The sequence below is a fragment of the Rhinolophus sinicus genome, chromosome 6 (genome assembly GCF_057876585.1).
Source record: "Rhinolophus sinicus isolate RSI-liver-muscle chromosome 6, RSI-T2T, whole genome shotgun sequence".
Taxonomy (NCBI): Eukaryota; Metazoa; Chordata; class Mammalia; order Chiroptera; family Rhinolophidae; genus Rhinolophus; species Rhinolophus sinicus.
Genome location: NC_142506.1, coordinates 9,946,040 through 9,969,608, shown reverse-complemented (window position 1 = coordinate 9,969,608; position 23,569 = coordinate 9,946,040). Strand labels below are relative to the sequence as shown.

Here is a 23,569-nt window from a genome sequence, read left to right as displayed (position 1 = left end):
TGACATACGACATGTTGGTTGACAATTTACTTTCCATCAGAGGGGCGGTAGTGATATCACAGATGGTTTGAAAAGCAGGATATTCAGATATGCTGAAGAAATGTTAGCATCTACTTAAAAAGACAAGTTATTTTAAGAAGTCTCTATTTAAATAAGGTGTATATGTGTGTGTATATATATATATATATATATATATATATATACACACACACATCATTATAAAAAGCATGACTTTTCATTTAGATCAAGCGGTTCTGTTTTCTGTATTAATTTCTCTTGGTTTCAATTCCACATTTTCTTATGTACTTATCAAAACTGAAATAATAACTATATGAGTGTTAGTTTCATGAATGTAAAAACTTAGTAAATTAGAAAGTGATACCCGCTTTGTGCTAGTGTCATGAAAACCTTCCAATAAAAAATCAGTTAAAATAATTCCGATAATTATTTATTGTATCCAATTCATGGAATCAAAGTAAAGTGTTTAGAAGTGCATTCTTCCAAAAGTGAGATATTTTACATTATTGTGAATGCTATTGCAAATTCAGTAAAAGAGTTCAACATTAAAGATAAGATTACTTGGTAGTAATGTGACTACAAATTTTGGTGCTACATAACCTTATGTATTGAAACTATACCTACTTGACTAAGAGACCTATGAAGAATTATTATTAATTTTGTGTGTCTAAGAAGAGTATTATGGTTATATTATTTTTAAAAGCAAACTTTGCCTTTTAAAATGCACACTGAAATATTTATGAGTGAAATGTTTTGATGTCTGAGATTTTCTTCCAATAAACCAACGTTAGAGCAAGGGAGCATACACAGGTACAAATAATACAAGAGTGCCTGTGAATTGATGGTGGTTGTCGGTGAGTGATGGGTACATGGGAGCTTACTGAGCTATTTCCTATATTTCTTGGAATGTTTGAAATTGTCCATAGTAAAGAGGAGGGACAGAAAAGGAAAGAGACAGAAACAGAGAGACAGAGAGGAAGAGAATAACTGAACAGTTCCAAAAGTTTGGTTATTAAGCAGCTGATGAATTCAAATCCTCAGCATCACAGTATGGAATGAGATTTTAGACATATTGGCTTCTTTGAAAAAAAAAAAGTAGGAACCACCATACATATCAAGTATCCTGCAACAGTAACTCTTTTTGTAAACAAGTCTTCTCAATGTGGTTGCATTTTACTCAGCATCAGATGGAATCTTCAATAGGCAACGTCAGTGTCTGGAGCGCTTTGCAAACTGTGTTTAGGAGAACCTGAAGGTTAAAGGTCTTGTATCGTCACCTTCATTTATCTGGTGATCGTCATTCTTATCATTGAGGATGCTTGCTTGTAGTCCTTTGAGCACCTCTGGCTCCCTTATGGGCTCCCTCTGGCAGGCTTAAGAGTGTGAGTGATGCAGGAAATGTTTGCTCAGCTGTGGTAGTACCTCCGCAAATATCCCCAGAATCCTTTCCGTTGAGTTGTTTTAGTTTCACCTGCTCCCATGGTGATTGCACTTCACACAGTTTGTGCCAGAAAACATGATTCACGCTGTTATGATTATTTTTGTTATTAAAGAAGTAATCTTCTGTAGCAAATAGATCTTTTCATTCAATTCATTGTTTTAGTGGCCCTCTGAAAAGTATTATTTTTATTTCACTTCTATGACACAGAACCAAAAAATAAATAAATAAAATACCGTTAGCGGAGACATTCAGAAACGTCTGTATCTTCACACGGTGCATACATAACCGGCCGCCACGGAATCATTTATTGGAATTTTCTACCAGTATTTGCTGAAAAACAAAGGCATTTTAGCCTATCATCATCTGGTTTTTCCATCTATGTAACTTTTTTTTACTGTGACAAAGAAAAAAATGTTTCATCAGTGGTATGAAACTTCTGTCTTACTAAGAAATTTCAAAAAATATTGCGAAATACCACAAAGTGTAGGTAGTAAAATCCAAGAGAGCATTGAATCCAATAGTAAATGATTTAAAAGTCACCGCTAAGTTATAGAATGTTGTTTTCATGTTGTGGATACTGAAATTAAGTTGTCTTGTTAATAGTAATGACTTCCTGTAATCCTTGCTCAAGGCACAAATATACCAGGAGGACAGATTTCAACATTAATGACAGTGGATACAATTTCACGTATCAGTCTTCCTGATAATGTAGGACTTTTTCACTGACTTGTCATGTGTGATGGTATCACTATTGTTTTATATACCTCATAACATAGCTGAGGAAGCCCTTCTGCCCTTCCAAGTTCTTTTATTTGCCTGTTCTTTGCATCATGAGTATAATCTTGAACTACCCTTTCCCTGCAGGAATATTTGAAAGATATTTATTAATTCACTTCAGGTATTACTAGAAAGTACAAGGTGTGACAATTAAATTCTCGAACTTGTTGCACCGATGTGGCTAACCTTTTTTGATATCAGAGGGATGATTCATGATGAATTTGTACCAACTGGACACACAGTTAAACAGGTTTACTATTTGGAAGTTGAAAAGGCTGCATGAAAAAGTTAGATGACCTGAACTTTTTGCCAACAATTCATGGCTCTTGCATCACGACAATGTACCAGCTTACACGGCACCATCTGCGAGGGAGTTTTTAGCCAGTAAACAAATACTGTATTGGGACACCCTCCCTACTCACCTGGTCTGGCCCCCAGTGACTTCTTTCTTTACCCAAAGATGAAGGAAATATTGAAAGGAAGACATTTTAATGACATTCAGGACATCAAGGGTAATAGGACTACAGCTCTGAATGGCCATTCCATTCCAGGAAGAGTTCCAGAATTGCTTTGAAGGGTGGACTAGGCTCTGGCGTCGGCGCATAGCTTCCCAAGGGGAGTACTTCGAAGGTGACCATAGTGATATTCAGCAATGAGATATGCAGCACTTTTTCTAAGATGCATTCGCGAACTTAATTTTCTGACCTTATATGTTCTCTAACTCAGTGTACCCAGGCATGCGTGAATTATACAGTGTTACAAGATGCTAAGAGTGACTGACTAAGTAAGGATGCCTGTGGAACCCTCTTCAGATAATGAATTTCCCCTCTCCCCCTTGGGGTATCTTCTCTCTTTTCTATCATAAATGATTGTCTCCCTGATGAACTGAGAGCATCAGTGCCTCTGTGTAATTAAATAGAAATAAAACTAACTTTGTTTCTTTTTTTCTTTTGACAGCAATAACTAGAAATAGAATTTCTAAAAGTTTCTTTTCAACACCAAGGGATCATTTGTCACTGTTCACTTTGGAGATCGTTGATTTAGATCAGGGCTTGGTAAATTTCCATTGTAGCATGAAGGCTGCCAGAGGAGATATGTAAATGGATGAGCATGTCTGTGTTCCAATGAAAATTTACAAGAACAGGTGCAGGCCAGATTTGTTCCATGGGCCATAGTCAGTCAAACTTTGATATAGGTGATTAATTATGGAGCCCAATGTGTTTTGAAGGTGAGATCTGAAGAGCCCTGACTTATAGGAAGGGCTTGCAAAAACATGAAATGTCTAAGAGTTGAATGAGTGAGAGTTTGAGAGACCATAGGTGTTAGAACTTGAAGTAAATATCTACAATGCCATTGCTAAGACTCTACTGTTAGCAAATTATGGATAATAACAAGGGCATGAGTCAGGCTATGATGAGGGTGGCTGAAGTGCAGTGAAAGTAAGATTTGTTGAAGTTGGGAACGTCTGGGAATAGATGGCCTAATATTTAGAAAGTTGCTGAAGGGATGTCTAAAGTTCCAGGGAGATTATCTCATGTATCCCTCTTGAGTTAACAGATATTTTACAATTTAAATATTATAGGATTTGTGCTCTTTGGAAAGTTGAGGAGATAACTGGATCATTTAATAGATACCCTTAAGGCAAATAAACTCCCAGGGGCTGGCCATTCTTCCTTCCTAGGTCTTGGGAAAATAATGGTAAACTTTATTTTGTTTGTGAAATCTTCCTTTTAAGAACTGTGTGGCCTAACCTTGGGTATTTTATAATATAGAGGAGCAAACAAGCAATGTGCAGACAAACTGTGTATTAGTCAGTTTGGACTGCGTAACAAAATGCTATAGACCATGTGGCTTAAACAATTTATTTCTTACAGTTTTGGGAGCTGGAAGTCCAAGATCAAGGCGCCAGCAGCTTCCGTTCCTGGTGACCCTTCTTCCTGGCTTGCAGATGGCTGCCTTCTTGCTCTTCTTATAAGGATACTAATTTCATCATAATATTCCCACCCTTATGGCCTTCTCTAAAGCGGGTTACCTCCCCAATGCCCCACATCCAAATACCAGCACATTATGAGGGTAGGGCTTCAACCAAAAATTGTGGGGGACACAACTTTCAGTCCATAAAAAACTGTTTGGTCTAAAAAAATACACATAGCTTATGAAATGGTACTATGATAGAGTCAAGGAAGAGAGGGCATTTCCCTTTGGGTGGTCTGGGAAGACCTTTCTGAGATGGTGACATTTCATCCAATATTCAAAAATTGAGAAGGAACCACACATTGCTTGGGAAGAACATTCTAGGCAGAAAGAGCAGCAAGAACAGTGGCCCTGAAGCAAGAAAGAGGCTGTCACATTCCAGAATCTATCAGAAGACTGCTGAGGTTGCAGTACAGGGAGCAAGAGGGGAAGTGGCACTAGGAAAGGCTGGTCCCCTCTGACCTATGCAAGGACACCTTGTTACATAGGATTATTAGATTTCAAGGGAAGCCATGGTATGGGCTTCTGAGTTAGAAAACCTTTGTTTAACCCCCTGCCATACAGATTCTGAACTGCAAACTCTTGAGCGAGCCCAAAGGCTTCTCTGAATTCCAGTTTTCTTGCCTGGAAATGACCACAACATCTTCATTATCAGACAGGGTGGTTGTGAGCAACACATGAGATCCTATAGGTAAAAAAAAATGTTTTGCAAAACAATCTACAAATATGACAGATTATCATGTTTCTTGAGACTCCCCTTTTCAGTTCCAATCCAGTTTGCTCATTGTGTGTAAGATGGCATTTGTTTTTTCAAGAGATACCATTTCTGAGTAAAGTAGCAATTAGGAAACTAGATCCTGAGTCTGAACGTGCTCTGCTACATACAAGCTGGGTGCCCTGGGCCTCAGCTTCCTCATCTGTAAAATGGGGATAAATGGAATTTACCTTTCAGGCAGCTGGTGTGTGTGCAGCACTGAGAATGCTGCCTGTCACTTATTCTGGGACAGTGTTAGCTCTAGGAGGCCACATTTTGAGTCACTGCTTTGGTAATCCCTCAGATTTTTATTCCTATGAGTCTTACCATGAAGACTGCTCTTCACGACTCCACAACTTCTCATCACACAGCTGACACTGAGCTGCAACTTGGACATTCACCCCTCCTCTGGCGTTGCTATAGGATGTGAATGCCAGTGCGGGTGAGGGGGGTTGGAGGGAGGGTCTGCCTTGGCCTTTGTCCAACAAGATTTAATTCCATAGGTGGCACTAGAATGTTCAGTTCTCAGTCACATGGCCCCAGAGTACGGGCATGGGCCAGGAGCCATACTAAAGTTGTGGCGGCCCCAGTAGAATCCAATCTAGACAAGGACTTTTCTCTGAGTCTTTCACGCACGGAACCCTCAAGATCCAGGCCCTGAAAAAGCAAGTCAGCTGTTTGCATCTTGGGACTTCTGTCTCTGACTCTCCGCAGCTTTTCAGAGAACTATGCGTTTAAATGGACTATACAGACACTTAATTCTGGCCTTTGCCTTGTCTCTAGAGAAGACTAAATTGTTCTTATAAGTTTTCACCTCTGCGTGGAATTCCCTCCTGCCTTTCTCCCACATCTACCCGCTTTGTCCCATCACTACCCTCGCTGCCTCTGCTCGCATGTCCTGCCTGGTTTCTACTTCATCACGTTTAGGGAATTACTACAGTTAGCCCCTCCTGTAGGAAGCCCCCTGCTGTCTTCCTCCTGCCTTTGCCCCTTGCCCCCACCAGGTGGGTTAGGGTCTCTTCTTCCTGGCCTCCCTACTATCCTGCACATACCTCTACCATAGCAGTTTCTACACATTCTGTGTCCAGGTGTCTTGTCCGTGAGACCATGTGCTTTAGCATCAGGGTCACTGTGACTGGATCGTACTCACTTTCAACGTCCAGTGACTACCAGTTGCTCAGGAAATGTTTACTGAATGAATGACTGATGACTAAATAACTGTTTCCTCTAGTGTCCTTTACATAGCAGACTTCCCCACCCCAATTCCCCATCCTCAGTCCCTGGTTATCCCCACGCATCCCGGATTCCCTTGCAGCGTTCTTCCTCTGCATGCATACCTACTTTCGGCCATCTCCTTGCTTGTTAGGCTGCTCTATTTTTAGAAAAAATTCTTTGAGCAGAAACTTCAGTCTAAGCATCTTCCAGTTTTAGGGAGTAGCTCTGCCATCAGGAACAAAACGAACTTACTACTGTCTTCTTTGTAAAATAATCTTCCCCATACTTAAGACAATTATTTGTCCTTTTTCACTTTTTTTTCACCTCTGGAAAAATTTCTCATTCCCTCCATTGTATATCCATTCACTCACTTAATAATTTATTCATTTAATCAATAACTCATTCGTTCATCCATCTCTTTGCTCACTCACTCAATCGGTCTTTCACTGTATGAATATTTTGAGATTCTGTGATGCCCCGGGTCCTTTCCCAGAATTGAAGGTGTGATGGTGAACAAGCGAGCTACGAATCCCAGCCTTCCCGTCTGTGTTTAGTTTGATGAGAGGGACATCTCAATATGGAGTGATAAGTGCTTTCATTAGAGAAATACAGGGTGATGCCAGGACACAGGGTGGCACCTAACCCAGATTGGAGGAGGCAGGGAATGCCTCCCACTGGGAATAACATCTAAGCTGAAGCTAAGTAGGGGTCAAGAGAATCAATAAAGGGGCAGGGAGAGTGTTTCAAGCAGAGGCCACAACGAGTGGTAAGATTAGGGTGAGTGTGGGGGAATGGGACGTGAGAGAGAATAATGGAGCGTTTCAACAACCAAAAGAAGAGGGATAACTTGCAGTGCAGAAGGAGCATGAATGTCATAGCATGGAGGGCTCTGAGCTGTGTCAAAGAATTTAGATTTTATCCTAAATGAAACAAATATCCATGAAGTGTTTGAAGAAGAGGAATAAAGTGGCTAAGATTTTATTATACAAATACAACTTGTTCCCTCTATGCTTTCCATTTCATTTCCTGACTACTCCTTTCTGGATCTCTCAAGTTTAGATGTGCCAAAAATTGTCACAATTTCTAATGAAGAACCCAAGCAAAAAAAAAAAAAAAAAAATGAGTTAAGGGAACTGAGACCAAATGTCCCTGTTTAGCAATTGAAGCACATTTTTCTAAGGATGTGCTTTCTGACCTCATGGAAAGTATCTGAGGCTCTCGCTCTGGTCCTGGAAAAGAAGGCACCTGTTTCAAGGAATGTCCAGCCCCTTCTAACTTGGCAGCTGCCCCTCCAAGCTTGTGACATTAGGCATGTCACAGAGTGAAGAGGCTGATGATGACAGTTTGGTCAATCCATGTGACTATTTTCATCAGCTTTATTTCTGCAGTGTGCTGTGCCCACAGAGGGGACACAAGATAACTTTATAATTCCTTGACCATATTAAGATACAGTTACACCCAGGGCCTTAAAGGCAAGAATATGATTGAAATGTCAAATGGGGACCTGCTGACCTAACTTGTATATCCCTCAAAACCAATCTCTTGCTATCACCTGTGTCCTCTGGGTGAGGTTTCTAAACAGATATAACTTTCAAATAGGGAAGCTCATGACCCTCTGGTCATCAGGACAATTATGGAATGATTGCCAAAGGAGTAGAGAGATGAGCTGGCTTTTCTCTGGATAAAATCTATCAATGCCACAAAACTGCCCAATTGCAGTTGGTCCAGGACGCACATTACATTTCCCCTGCAGGATTACTCTCTTGTCTGACCTTCCCCTCTCTGCTTTCCTTCCCTCCTGTGCACCACCTCTTTACTCACCACTGACCTCCTACCCCTGAGGTCCAGCCCCATGATATCCTTTGCTTTTCCTTCCACAATCTGATCTCTCTGGCCTCCACGTTTTTTGATTCAGTCTGTTGTCTCTTTTTTGAGTCCTCTCCAGCATGAGTAGGAAAATATTGTTCTTCACTGGAAAACTGCACATTGTTTAAATCACACCCTTCCAGATTATATGCATCTAGTCTTTTGTTGTCCTGGAGCCATTTTATAGCTCTGTGAAATAACAGTAATGCATATAATTTTTGTCTACAAATGTAAATTCCAGTGGAGGTGTCAATGGCTTGCCTTCCCCATTGTGGAAAAGGCCAGTTATAACTGTTTGCCCATTCATTTCTATATTTCTGATCTATAAATGTATATATTTTTTTCTTTTTTGGATTCTCCCTTGAACTCATAATACGTCACCAGTTTCCTCATTAATGAGTTAAATCTTTAACACTTGTTCTTATATATGTTAGTATGAGAGTCCTGATTTTTCCCTTGTTTGAAAATTATCTTTAAATAGATGATAAAAAGAGAAAGGGTGGGGCTGACCCGGTGGCTCAGGTGGTTGGAGTGCTGTGCTCCTAATGCCGAGGTCGCGGGTTCGATTCCCACGTGGGCCATTGAGCTGCGCCCTCTACAGCTAAACTTGTGAACAACGGCTCTCCCTGGAGCTAAGCTGCGGTGAGCAGCCGGAGGTTGGTATGAGCTGCCGTGGGCTGCTGTGGGCTACTGTGTGCTGCCAGGAGTGGCCGATAACCAGCGTGAGTGGCCGGCAGCCAGCATGAGTGGCCGAACTAGTCTAAGAAACAATGGCTTGAACCGGAGTAGGGGTGTGGGGGAAGAGAAAGGGACAAACAGTAAGTGCTGAGTTCCTACTACAATCCAGCGGGGGCAAGATGCCAGGCCGTAGGATTGTATTTCTCCTGAGACCACCACATTACAACCATAGGGATTGTTATAAATTGCAGATTCTTAGGCACTCCAAGATAAGGGTCACGAATTTGCATTTTAGCAAGTCAATGTTCAGGAGAGTTAAAGAACCATGTGACTAATGATTAAAACGTATAAAGACTCTGCCATACTTAAAACTACATGGAGAGATAGACTAATTTAGGGGTAAAATGTAGAACGACTGGTGAGAGCTAAGACTGATGTATAAATTGCAAAATTAACTGGAAATGTGTGTGTAAAGCAAATCCAAGTAAACCAAGCAACATTTCCTATGAGAGATAATGGTAAACAGAAACGTTAGGAGAATGTCACATAGCCCAGTCCTTGCTCCCGATAAGACATTTTATATCATTCTAGCCTAGACTGGTATAGAAATTTACATTAGTAAATAAAATTAATTATATGTTTACTTTTAAGGACAGTAAATAGACCAATATGCTTTGTATGAATTGATTAATACAGCAGACATGGCTTGAGTATCTTCACTGGGGATACGACATTAAGAAGGGCTCTTTAATTTTAGTGTTTCTGTTGCTTTCTTAGATAGGAGCAGGGACAACATAAAACCCTCTACATGAGACTGAAATTGTTGGCAATACCTTTAAGGCTATAATGTTATCATTTGACAAGATTTACCCCCAAAACACTGTGGTGCTAACCAGTGTGCTTTGCTCACAGCATTTGTTGTCTTCCCAGATGTAATGTCAGAAACCCGTAATCCAAGAAATTTCTAAATGGAAAGTATGAGCTTACAGAAACCACATACAGGAAGAAGTGTTAAGACAGTGCATCGGTGATAACAATACATGATACCTGAGAGCACAAAATCAAGAACAACAGTGGTTGCCAGGGAAGCTCAGAAAAGAGAAATCAGTAAGGCAGGTGTGGAGTCGAGTAGCTTCCTGGGGAGTGGAAGGCTTCCTGGAATTTATGAAATGCTAAAGTCTAAGGAGAGTTCGCATGGGTGGGATGTCAGCTTGGGAAGTTTTCCCTATAAGAGACATTGTATACAAGTCCAGAAGTGAGCCTGAGCTGTCTGCTATAGAAAAGTGTTAGTTAGCAAAAACCGCCCCATAAGTATGAAAGACAAATACCCTTTCGCTGCACATCACCTGCCTGCGAGCTAGATGCCAGGTGCAGGATCTCCTACGGTAGACACATACCCCACTGCTTGATCTTTCTTAGATTGCTGGGCAGAGGGAGAAAAGCTTCACCCCAAATACCAGTTGCCTCCAAACATCTGGATGTTTGGTGTCATGTATTCTAAACAGCTGGTGTAATAAAGCGGTTTTTGCTCTCCACCTGGATGCTGGTTATCAAGTCCATCATTAACTTCTGGGAGTTCCAGATCCTCAGGAGAGAAGTGAGCGGATACTCCTGCTGCCGGCAGAAGCAGCTTCTGTGTGAGCCCCAACTGGCCACACGCCTATGTTTAATCGGAAGTGACATAGCCCTTGGGGTTTCCTGTGGATTGAGTCTACCGAGCTGGAAGGTTTCATTTTGACTGTTCCACTTCCTCCCTATGGAGAGTTCATCAAATTTCTCCATTAGCCACAGAAGGACTTTTCACATAATATGCCCCACTTAGTTGCTAAAGGGACCCTCGTAGCATGACTGACATGCATTCCTGATAGACCAGGCTTTGTAAATGCTGATAATTAAAATTGTTTTAACACTACACTGAAGAATAGGTTTTCTACTCATGCAGATGTTTGCCAGTGGGTACCGTTTACCCTTTGAAGGCATTGACTACATTCAAAGGTATCCTCATTTTTCCTTTATGACGACAAATCTCTGCATCTTTCTTTCTCCCCGTAACTGGGGTCTCCTGCCCCCAAATGTAGGCACGTCCCTGACAATCTCAGAGCCATTCTGGACCAGAGGCAAAGTCATGACGCTTTTTTTCTTCTATCTGTGTGCATCTCCTTTTCAGGATCAAATTATTAATCCTTTCCCTCTCTTTCTTGAGAGTAACTTTGTACGGGTCCGAGTCCTTTTGCTTGCTGAGCTCAATAATCTCAGACTACGGCTCTTCCACTCTCAGCACTTTCAAAGGTATTTTTTGTCATTACACCTTTTTCCTGCTTGCTTTTATCTCCTTTTGTAGGCATTTCATCTTCCCAACTAGATTGAGCAATCCTTGAGACCACAGATCTTAATTTGTATATCTTTCCTTCCTCTTCCCACCGGGCAGGATGTGTCCATTTAACAGACCCATTGGATTTTAATGGGTTCATATTTGGGGAGAAGCAGAGAGGTGAGGGACTGTCACGCAGCCTGCAGAGGTTGTGACTGTCTCATTCAACATCATCTCCTTAGGATATAGCACGTAGTCTTGCAAATAACAAGTGTGAATGAAAAAATACTGAATGGACAAATTAATATAAAATAAAAGTTTCTTAGGCACTACCTTTAGACAAATCTGGGTTTATGTGGTGGGCAGAATCACGGCCCCCCAAAACTCCTCCGTCTTAATCCCCAGCTCCTGAACGTCAGTTTGCATGACAGAAGGATTTTACATATGTGATTAAGTCCAAAATCTTGAGATGGGGAGATTATCTGAATTATCCCGGTGGACCCAATGTAATCACAAGGGTCCTTTTAAGTGCGAGGCAGGCAGGAAAGTCAGATTAAAAAATAGGAGATGTGCTAACAAAAGGAAAGGTTGGAGTGATGGAATTGCAGGCCTTGACGATGGCAAAGGGCCACAGGCTAAAGAATGCAAGCAGCCTCTAGAGGTGGGAAAAAGCAGGGGACCTGATTGTCCCCTCCTACCTCCAGAAAGAATGCAGCCAATGCCTTCATTTTAGCCCAGTGAGGCCCGTTGCAGACTTCTGCCATCCAGCACCATAAGGGAATAAAACTGTGTTGTTTGAAGCCACTGAATTCGTGGTAATCTGCTCCAGTGGCCACAGAAAATGAATACGGATCACATTCTAGTTCAATTAGTATCTCTCCGATTTGTCCAGACCGCAGATTTCTATTGTGTAAAAAGGCTGAAAATCATACTGTCACAGCTTAGCACATGTGGGCAGAGTACTTGTTTATTACAGTGATTGGCATTTGCCTAGGCTCTAAATGGATGGGAGGATAAAGTGCTTAGTTATATTTCTGATAAAAAGTACGTTCTTCAAAACACAGGAGTTAGATCCTGAGAACCTACTAAGTAGGTGCATCGGCAAGGCGCTAGGTAATTTAATTTCAGGAACCTAAGGAGAGTGGCGTGAAGAACTGAGCGGGCTAATAAATCAGTGAAACTCTTTATGAATAAATATTTAATTTACTAATACACAACATAATAAGGATGTCATAAATAAGATAATGTTAGCATTTTACACATTTTAAATGTGCAATAGTAAATCCTTCAATATTCACGGGCAGTTAGAATTCATTGTTACTAGAAACTCTTTAGGAAAGAACTTCTACTTTGTTTCAAATATGTCCTCAGCTTCATTGAGGTGATAGGAACATACTGGGATGCTTGCTTTCCTGTTTTTCCTGGAGGCTAGGCCTCATCTCTGCATATTGGATCTGATAAATGCAACAGTGCTTAGGGACCCTCATCACTCCCTCCCCCCAAAACCTCCCTGAAGCCGGCCCCTCCCTAACAGCACCTCTTACACCTACTCCAATTCTAAACTTACTGCAATTCTAAAACTGGGTTCTCATTTTCCTCATCCGCATTGCCTTTCTCAAAGCTTCCCCCCAAAAGCCTCTTTACTATACTGCCACTACTTTATCTTTATTTCCTACTCTGGCTCTGTCTTTTTCTATCTATAATAGGCATCACAAAAGTCACATTTGCTGGAACCAAAATTTTTGTGGTTGGCGAAAAATATACAGATGTAAATTCTTGTATAATGAGATTCTGTGTAAGGAAAACTCAATTGGGGAGGGAATGTCATGCGGGATAAATGGCAGCTCCCTTCCTGCTCCCCCTGTCGTCAGGCCAGCCTTCCAGCAGAGGTCCTGCCGGCTCACTGTAGCTACCTGTCTGCTCTGGGAACTGAGACCCAATATTGTCGTGTTTCAATTAAACTGCCCCTCACCACATGGACGAGTGGCTTAAAAATCTTCACGTAAAGAAACTGCAAAATGCTAATACTGCAAGTACCGGACCTCAACAAGAAAGTAGCAGAGCTGGACCTCCCCTAATTCTACTACAAGGTTTTCATGACCCACCTTTTGAAGGAAGAGCAAGCATGAGCCCATCAGATCTGACAGGAAGTTGGCCCCAACAATGATGTTATCAATAAGTCTATTTGAAATATGGGCTTACACCCACTAACATTAGCTATGAATCTCACCTCAAGTGTATCTGTGCCATGAGGTATTAGTGAATAACAGACCAAGCCATCACAACGAGCAAGGCATTCAGTGAGCAAGTCGGAAGAAATGAGAACACATGTTGACAAGGTTTTTTTTTTGTTTGTTTGTTTTCCAGGAATGTTTAAAATCACCCATTACTCATTTCATCGTTTCATAAAAATTTTAGTAAATTTAGTGATTTAGAAGATTACATTTAATTTCTTGATTTTTAGAAGATAAAACGTCATATATTTCTGTGGTACAGTGAAAAAGGCTGAGATAATAGATGGAAAAGAAGATGGTAACAAGCCAAATGTATTCTTTTGTCAACAAATACCAGTGATGCTCTACATAGACAGCATTGCTGAATATTTATTTAAAGAAATACACATTCAAGCAATTACAAAACAGAATGTCGTACAGCAAAATGAAAATACAGATGTTTCTAACATGTTTCTGTTTATAGCACTTTCTAGATTCCCATTTAATATTAAAGCAGGCATTAAAAAATTGTTGTGTGTGTAAGCCAGGAAGCAAAGATACCCTCACACACATAGTTGACTTAATACATACAGTGTTGTATAGAAAAAGTTTATAAATATAACCATTGTCGGAGCAGGTGCTCTCATTAGAAGCACAGGAGCGGGGCGGGGTGAGGGGTATGTTGTTAAGTTTGCAGAAGGCACCGCACTTAAAAGTTACTTACTGCGAAAGTCATAGACAAGCTATTGGATCCAAGTTGAGATGAGAAGCATAAATAACGCTGTATCGCATGCAATTAATGCAGTCAATGTCTCCTAAACAAGAATGAATAAGTAACATTTTTGCAATATTTCCAGGAGATGGGAAATGGCTACAGAAATCTTTTCTATACCACAGATTTTATTGTGGAAGTTATCTCACAGCAGCATTTAAAAAGGGGCTACAGGACAATAAAGAGAGATTTGCATTTCTCTTTTACAACACGGCCGATGTTTTAAATTTGCTGACTCTCTCTGTAATGAGAGGTGACTATCAGTAGGCAGCAGATATATTTGTAAAAATAAACTCACTTGATCTGTCCCTGCTACGAAAAAGTGGCATTTCGCATTGAAACAACTGCTCTCAAAAGAAAGTCATATTATGAAGAGAACATTTTGAAAATACATCTTTGGAAATATTTGCTTTGCTATGTGATTTATTTATTTATTGGGTCAAAAAGGCCTAATTGGACTAATTTATCTTGTAAAGCACAGATCAGGCATTACCCTATAGTTAAACAACTCCAATCATCCTCTAAGTTAGGTAACCCTTTTCTCAATTTCTGTCCTACAACATATGCTGTTGTGCTTATGACATGGTATTAGAGTATGTTAGTTATACGTGTATCTCCTCCATTAGATTGTGATTTTATTGGGATCAGGAACTAAGCCATTGTCCTACTGAAAATGAGAACAGAATTCTTCAAAGATATTCTGTAAAAATTTGGTAATTGAATTAAAAGACAAACACAAAATGGACCAAGACACTGAAATAATTGGCCAATATAATAATAATAACAATTAATATTAACAACAATGATTGTGATGAATTATCACTACAATGGTGAATGCTTGAACTATTTTATGTTTCCTATGTCCCAGGCATTGATCAAAGCATTTTGTACGTATTTTCTTATTTTATATTTACTACAATCTTATTGGAAAGGACTGTTATTAGCCCTAGTTTATAGATGTGATAAAGGAACCAGTTAGTTGTGTGAGATACAATCCAGGTGGTCTGTTCACAGAGCCCAGATTCTGTGAAATGGGGAAAAATAAAGTTTGGCATCAATATCAAAAGGAGAATTGCAAACTTATACAATATTTAGGACCAATAATAGAATGACAGTTACATACTAAGGACAATTGGTATAATGCAAATTATTCTGCCTTAAACATATGGGAACTTATGTCCCATGAGGTTACAGATTTTGTCTTCTCAGTCTGTATTCTCAATGAAATAGTATTGGCTCATTAGACTATTTGTACAATAGTCTCTATTCTGTTATTGTAGAATAAGTAAATGAACACATGAATGAATAGTATGGGTCAGGGACGTCGTATAGTTGGTTATCTCACATCGTATCGCGACAAACCGACTAGTAGTCCTGATACAAAGCCTAGAAAACATCGGCTCAGAAAGGTGCAGTTTTCCCCAGGGTCAGCAGCAAGTGACATGGCTCTTCCCTTCTCCCAGTTCACACTGCCCCTCAGGCTGTGGCTCTCAGTCCGCTTTATTTCAGATGGAGACGGACACGCTGCGGTGGAGTGCAGCCAGAACAGTGCAGCCAAAACATTGAGTAGCCCAATCACCACGTCACATGAGGAGCAGCTGAAGGGAGTAGGAACATTTGGCCTGAAGTAAAGGAGACTCGGGGAGATGCGATCACAATCTCAAAAAAAATATTTCAAGTGTCAAGTGGAAAGGGGATTAAGCTGCAGTAGTGTAGCTCTGGAGGGCAAATCTAGGAGTGCTGGGGGAAAGTGAAAGGGAGACAGATGTCAGATCAAAGGAAGAACTGTCTAGTATTTGAAGATGTGCTATCATGGGAAAGACCATCTTGTAAGATTCAGATGACCAATGGCCAGGAAGTTTCCGGGGCAGCACCTGCAGGAGGTGGCAGGTAGAACTCGCCCACTGCCTGTCTCACAGACTTGATCTGATGAAATAAGATCAAGTGGGGCTGAGGGAGGTCACCTTGCCATGTCTGAGGTGGAATGGTTAATAATTACACTTAAAAATTAATAAGAGCAGCTTATTACTGTTTCTCACTCTTTATTCCAAATCATCAGCATCTATGTGATTGCCTCAACTATGAAATGGTAATAGTAATAATAGTACCTTTCTCGTGGTGTCGTTGAGAGGAGTCCATGAGATTATATCTATAAAGGACGGACAGTGATGCCTAACACATAGCCAGCATATCATTTTTCCTGCAATTTTGATAATAATAATAATAATAATAATTACATACTACGTATGGGACTCCTCCTGTGCGTTACACATGGTATTTCAGGTAGGCCTCACTGTCTCCCAGATGTGGACAATTAACATCCTCATTTAATAGGTAAGAAAACTGAGACTGTACCCAGCATCCCGTGCTGTTATTATTCATCTAGTTATCTCTAAACAATAATTCATGACCAATTATGATAATTTATGACAAAACAGCTCCGTGAAACTTCTTCTAGGTGAGACACCTGATATTGAGCAAACCAAACACCCAGTTAGCCCTGGGGCCGCTGCCTGGGTCCCCCGGCTGCCTGGGTCCCTCTTCCCCACCAATCTTGAGAACAAAGGCCCGGGGAAATGCCCCTTTGCCAACGGGGGTTTGGTAAGAAAGGAAAGCACAGCACTTTTTCCTCCTCGCTGTGGGGTTCAGGTGTGTGTGCATCATTAGGAGAGAGCAAAACCTGAAGGTACAGGTACACCCCTCCAGGTAGCTACGAGACTTTGCAGAAGAAAGGGAGGTGGGTGACAGGGTTCAATCGGAGGCACTAAAAGCCAGGCCCCGGGTTTCCTCCAACCTGCTTTCTAACCGCAACACTGCCACTTAGACAAGTCATTTAACTTCTTCAAGCTTATTCCTTTCACTTATAAAATGGGGGTGATAATGCTTACTCAGGGATGCAAAGGAATTGAAAGATATAACGTGTAATTAAGCAGCTGTTGCCATGTCTGTCTGGGACCCCAGGCAAGTCAGCCTTCTTCCTGTTCATTTCTGCCCTTGGTGGTTTTTATCATCACACCTTCCATCAACATTCACGTTCACGCCCCCGCCCCACCTCCAGTATCAAAGAGCAGAGCAACGCCTCATCTGACCTCATAGCTTGGAACTTCAACCCAAAGCAAGTACTGCTAGGATCTCTCGAAACAACCCAGAAAGTTAGGATTTGAATGGAACCATAAGAAGCCTAACGGACAGCCAGTGCCAGGTGATTCAATAGTCACTATCGAAGCCCGCAAAGGATAAAACGAAACTGCTTGAAATCCCACCCTGCCAGCTCCCCTCCTTTGAAATGATGACGTTTACACCTGATAGAAACACTGGGAGTTTCAATCTTTCCCCGAGGGTAAGGTTTGGTCCAGGGATGTGGTATGCTACGAGGTCTTGGGAATTGGAGAGGATCAGACCACAGGACTAAAATATCAAACTGCTAGGACCACCACAGAAAAATTAGTCACCTCAGGACTTTACCCAGGATGGGTCTGAGGTGGAACGTGTTGAATGTGCAGTGCCACCAGAATTTAACGAGCTACCCTATTTCCCCGAAAATAAGAGCTAGCGGGACCATCAGCTCTAATGTGTCTTTTGGAACAAAAATTAACATAAGACCTGGTTATATTATATTATTATATTATATTATATTATATTATATTATATTATATTATATTATATTATACCCGATCTTATAGTAAAATAAGACTGAGTCTTATATTAATTTTTGCTCCAAAAGATGCATTAGAGCTGATGGTCCGGCTAGGTCTTATTTTCAGGGAAGCACAGTACTTCATCACATCCTGGAGCCTTGGAAAACAAATGTCACAAACTCTCATTAAACTGTCAAACACTTTTCCAGAATTTCCTCTCCTATTATAGCTGATTATGAACACACACACACATGCACACCCCCCACACACACACACACACAAATATCTTGATAAGTTACTAGAAAAGGCAGAAAAACATCTGACAGTTTAATGACATTTGGGTGAAAGAAAATTCTGTATTTTAATGTTTTCTAGGCAGTAAAATAACTCATAAAGTTCCTGAGACTCATTCAGCTTGGCTATATTTCTTAAAATATTTTCATAAACGTTGAAGAACAAATCCCATTACTGGGCACTAAAAAGGTTGCAGTCGAGTAGATCAGCCATTCCGCCCACATTCACTCAGCTCAGCATTCACCCCGCTGGGTCTGACCAGCGACCAATGGTCCTTGGACTGAGCTGTGTCCCATGGCTGGCATTGCTCAGTGAGGCGAGGCTTTCTGCATACACAGGGCTGGCCTTAAGGTACATTAAGCTGACAGCAGGTGGCCTGCAGAGGTGATTGTAGCCTGTCCTTTTCAAAGACATCTGAAGAAGTGTGGATCAGTGCATGGATGCGATACAGTGTAGGGAAGAAAGTTCTTGTCAGTGATGACACGAAAGCCCAAAGAGTGTCAGGGACTCAACAAATCAATGTGCAGGTGATGTTTTAGAGAAAAACATAAAAGCATCGGATAAGTAACGTGTAGTATATAACTTCTTTTTTTTTTAATTTTCTTAAATTCATTAGGGTGACATTGGTGAATAACATATAAGTTTCAAGTGTGTAATTCTATAACACATCCTCTGTATACAAGGCCTGATAATTAAGTTTGTGAAATTGTTGCACCGATGTTATTAACCTTTTTTGATATCAGAGGGATGATTTATTATGAATTTGTACCAACTGGACAAATAGTTAACCAAGTTTACTATTTGGAAGTGCTGAAAGGCTGCGTGAAAAAGTTAGATGACCTGAGCTTTTTGCCAACAATTCATGGCTCTTGCATCACGACAATGCACCAGCTCACATGGCACTGTCTATGAGGGAGTTTTCAGCCAGGAAACAAATCACTGTATTGGAACACCCTCCCTACTCACCTGATCTGGCCCCCAATGACTTCTTTCTTTACTCAAAGATAAAGGAAATATTGAAAGGACGACATTTTGATGACATTCAGGACATCAAGGGTAATACAGCTCTGATGGCCATTCCAGAAAAAGAGTTCCAAAATTGCTTTGAAGGGTGGACTAGGTGCTGGCATCGGTGCAGTTTCCCAATGGGAATCCTTCGAAGGTGACTGCAGTTATATTCATCAAAGAGGCATATAGCACTTTTTCTAGGGTGAGTTCACGAACTTAATTGTCAGACCTCGTATTGCATTGTGTGTTCATCACCAAAAGTCAAATCTCCTTCCATCAACGTATGTTTGACCCCCTTTCCCCTTTTCTACCCTTCCACCCCTCTTTCCCTCTGGTAACCATCATACTGTTATCTGTGTCTGTGAGTTTTTGTTAGTATGTCTTGTTCATTTGTTGCTTTCAGTTTTATACCCCACATATGAGTGAAATCTTATGGTTCTTGAATTTTCCCATCTTACTTGTTTCACTTACCTTAATATTCTCAAGATCCATCCATATTGTTACAAATGGCATAATTTCATCTTTTCTTATGGCTGAGTAATATTCCATTGTATACGTATATGTACCACATCTTCTCTATCCAGTCATCTATCAAAGGATGCTTTGGTCATTTCCATGTCTTGGCCACTGTGAATAATGCTGCAATGAACATAGGGGTACATATGTCTTTACAGATAAATGTTTTCAAATTTTTCAGGTAAATACCCAGAAGAGGGATTGCTGGGTCCTATGGTTATTCTGTTAGTTTTTTGAGGGAACTCCATACTCTTTTCCACAGTGGCTGTACCAGTTTACAATACCACCAGCAGTGTATGAGGGCTCCTTTTTCTCCACAACCTCTCCAACAATTATTATTTGTTATGTTGATAATAGCCATTCTAACAGGTCTAAGGTGGTATCTCATTGTGGTTTTAGTTTGCATTTCCCTAATAGCTAATGATGTTGGGCATTTTAAAAAATATCTGTTGACTGTTTGTTTGTCTCCTTGTGAGAAATGTTTCTTCCGGTCCTCTGCCCATTTCTAATTGGATAGTTTGTTTTTTGTTGTTGTTGTTGAGTTGCATGAATTCTTTACATATTTTGAATATTAGCCTCTTATCAGAGGTGTTGTTTGCAAATATCTCCTCCCGTTTGTTTGGTTGCCTTTTTGTTTTGTTGAACTTCTAAGGTGATTTTAAGTCCTAAGAGTCTGGGATTCTGAGGGGATGAAAGAAATAAAGTGCGCTGCAATGTGGCTTGTTCCCAGCCCTGAATCCACCGAGCTTGAGAGGCGCATGGAGCAGTTTCCAATATGTGTACGGTACATGTGCTTGAGAAATAGCTTTCGCATGTATTCGGAGATGTGATACAATTAAAATATGAACTAGGCATGAAAATGATCTGCACTTCAGAGGAGATGGAGGATCAAAGGCTGAAAAATTGCTCCACAATACAATACACAGATGATTAGAATTGTATACTTGAAACCTATATATGTTTACTAACCAATGTGACTCCAATACATTTAATAAAAAAATTTCTTTTAAATTACTCCAAACCACTCAGTTTATGAATGTCAGAGCTAGGATAGCTCACTGGAGTATAAATCCTGTGATCTTCCTGTTGGTTTTTCTAGAGCCATTAGGAGGCAAAATATCAATGGACATAATCACAGGCTGGACGTGGGAGAACTTTGAGTGTTCAAAGACACCTCCGATGTTCTGAGCCACTGTACATGGGGGATTGGTGACAATACTGATAGAACTAGGAAAGGCAGTGGAGAGACTGTTTTGTTTAGAAATTGTTGATGTTTGAGCTGCTTATGTTTGAAGATGTCTGTGATCGTTGAAAGAACAAAATCCAAAAAGCAATCATAAAGTAATAACAGCTAACATTTAATACTTGCTAGACAACTATTGTGGGTTTGTGTGTGTTTGTGTGTGTGTGTGTGTGTGTGTGTGTGTGTGTGAACTATCAACTCTAACAATAAGCACTGACTGGGGAAACAGAGGCACAGAGAAGTTAAACAACTGGTCCGAGGCCAGGAATTGAACCCCCGAGTCTGGCTGCAGAGTTCACACTTTCAGTCATTACACTTTGGTCAAAGGAGGTTTAGAGGACATGCATAGCAATCTATAGTCACACGATTTGGGGCACCTGCCATACCTGGGTAGGTAAGGGAAGTGTTTTCAGAAGAGGTGAAGCTTGAGTAAGAAAGTGAAGAAACTCCTTTTCACATACTGGTATTTGATCTTGTTTGACCACTGCGTTTTTTTCTCATAAAAAAATAAGGTGAAAGAAAAAGAAAATGAGAACTAGCTCTGTACAGGTGGGTGATGGAGCTCAGGTCCCAGTAAATCCTCGCTGTAGTTGTCATTTTTATCTGCTCACAGGACTGGCTGGACTAGTTGGACTTAAGGACCAATCACTTCAGCCAAGTCACACAACAGCACTGTGTGTTTGCTCATCTTTCAAATCGGTTTTCTAACTGTTCACAAACCGGATTTTAGCAGAATGAAGCCCTCAGCAAAGCTGGTTGTCTTTACAGACGTGGTCAGGTCAAAAGTAGATGGAGAGTATCCTGGTTTCACTTGTAATCGACTGTTAGCCCACAACTCTGTCTAGTACGATTCTTAATGGTGTTTGCTGAAGACAATGTCTGCAGGCATTTGCTATGAGAAACGTGAAACACCATCTTACAGTACGGAGAGGTTAGACTGAGGCAGAGTGATGCGGATGGAAGGTTCCTGGAAGCATTGTGGGAAACATTCCTTGGATGTGTCCTTGGGCAAGGAGTTGATTTATTAATATTGGAAGGGTGCATGAGAGAAAGGAAGTAAGAGGTTATGAGAGAATGACCCTCCTGTCATGGTGGTGGGAGAATTCTCGTAGTGTGTATGTTAGCATTGCCGTGTCATGAAGGTCTTCTGCTTTCCTGGGTCCGTGCTGTCCAGCATGGTAGCTACTGGTCATCTGTGGCTCCTGAGCACTTGAAATGTGGCTGGTCTCAATGGAGATATGCTATCAGTGTGAAGCACAAACTGGATTTCAGACGTCGTACGCAACAATATAACATCAAATATCAAGGATTCATATTTGATTGCATATTGAAATGGGAAACATTTGGATATATTGATTTAAATAAAATATGTTATTAAAATTAATTTTTACCTGGGTCTTATTAGGTGTTGAATGTAACAACTAGACAATTTAAAATTCATATGTGGCTCACGTTCTATTTCTGTTGGGCGGCAACTGCCTTGAACGGTTCAATGGGCTGGACACGTCCCTGTTGGGATGGAGGAGTTGGTAATAGCGGTTGGCTTGAGAGTGGATGGGGTTGATAAGCTAGGTGGGTGGGTTATCACTGGGACTCAAAGGATGTCTGACAGAATTATATGCTCCCTGACTGCAGAAAACCCATCCTGGGGAAAATAAGTTAGGAAAAGGTTTTGCAGTCATGGGAGGAAAGTCTTCTGCATCTAGCTAGAGACAGGGCATAACAAATCTATAACTGGATTCGTGGAGGCTAGAGGCAGAGAGGGAGCTAGGAATCAGTGATCCCTGAGAAACAAGAACTGGACAAAATGCTCGTACCAGCACTGGGCTCAGGATGGTTTCCTTCAATACCATAACCTGCTCTTTGGAAAGATACGTAACTGGACACTTCTTGTACTCTCTGCATTCAGTTCTTTTATGTTCTTCCTCTGTAAATATTTTTCTTCATTTCACTGAACCTCATGTTTGCCCTGGGAACACAGAGAATTTTTGCACAAACTTAGCCAAAATATTAAAGGGACCATGACATCATTCCAAGAAACAGATGTACTGATATGTATTGGGGGATTTTTTAAATGTTTGAGAGGATGAAACTCCCATGACACCAGAAAAAAGTGTCTTTATTGTTCTCTGAACCCGTTATACCTACCACAGTGCTGGAACGCAGTAGGTATTCAGTAATCATCTAATGCATGAATTAATGCCTCGAGAGGAAACTGATACTGAAGAGGACAGAGTCAGATCAGCTGCCCCTCCTTAGCAGAAACTACTTGGTATAATTCTTGGAAGATTTTGCTTTACAGAAATTAAACCACATACTGGAGTGAAAACTGGGTTTTCCACAAATAATGGAGGAAGTGATTCTAATAAAACAACAATTACAGCTACCATCAATGGAAGAGAGTTCCCACGAGCCAGGGATAAGGGCTTTGTGTGTATTATCTCATTATATCTACATCAAAGAATTAACTATGACCTATGTAACATTCAATCTCATTTTATAGATGAGGCGACTGGGATGTAAAGAAGTCAAAGAATCAGCCAGAATTTATAGTTAGCAAGGGTGGAGCTGGAATTTGAATTCAGACATTCTGACTCCAGAGTCCATTCTCCCAATCGTTATGCCAGAATTGTATTTCAATTAAGTAGCATCCATACACTGAAATATGCATCATGTCTCTTTGGTGAAGGCTTCGCTCTTTGTGTGGATGTGTGGGTGAGAACATGTAAGTGTGCTGTCACTGATGGAAGAGGTGTCTTTCCCTGCCCTGGTCCGTTCCAGCAAGATCTGAATATTTGATTGGGCTCAGCGGTCGGAAGATCTTCTCAATAATTTACCTGTTTGTTTTAAT

The 23,569-nt window shown here is 40.8% G+C and overlaps 1 long non-coding RNA gene across 3 annotated transcripts in view; it reads right to left on the bottom strand.

The window, feature by feature from the left end:
• Window positions 1-236: 236 nt before the first annotated feature.
• LOC141567877 (uncharacterized) overlaps window positions 237-23,569 on the bottom strand; it is a 33,207-nt gene continuing 9,874 nt past the window's right edge. Inside the window, exons 2-4 of one of the 3 annotated variants that reach the window (XR_016021493.1) lie at window positions 22,536-22,687; window positions 19,431-19,598; window positions 237-1,789 (exon numbers count right to left, since the gene is read on the bottom strand). This is a non-coding gene — a long non-coding RNA (uncharacterized LOC141567877). Of the gene's footprint in view, window positions 1,790-4,101; window positions 4,896-12,641; window positions 14,063-19,430; window positions 19,599-22,535; window positions 22,688-23,569 lie in introns of those variants that run through there. The other 2 variants (XR_016021492.1, XR_016021494.1) reach the window with 2 other exon arrangements.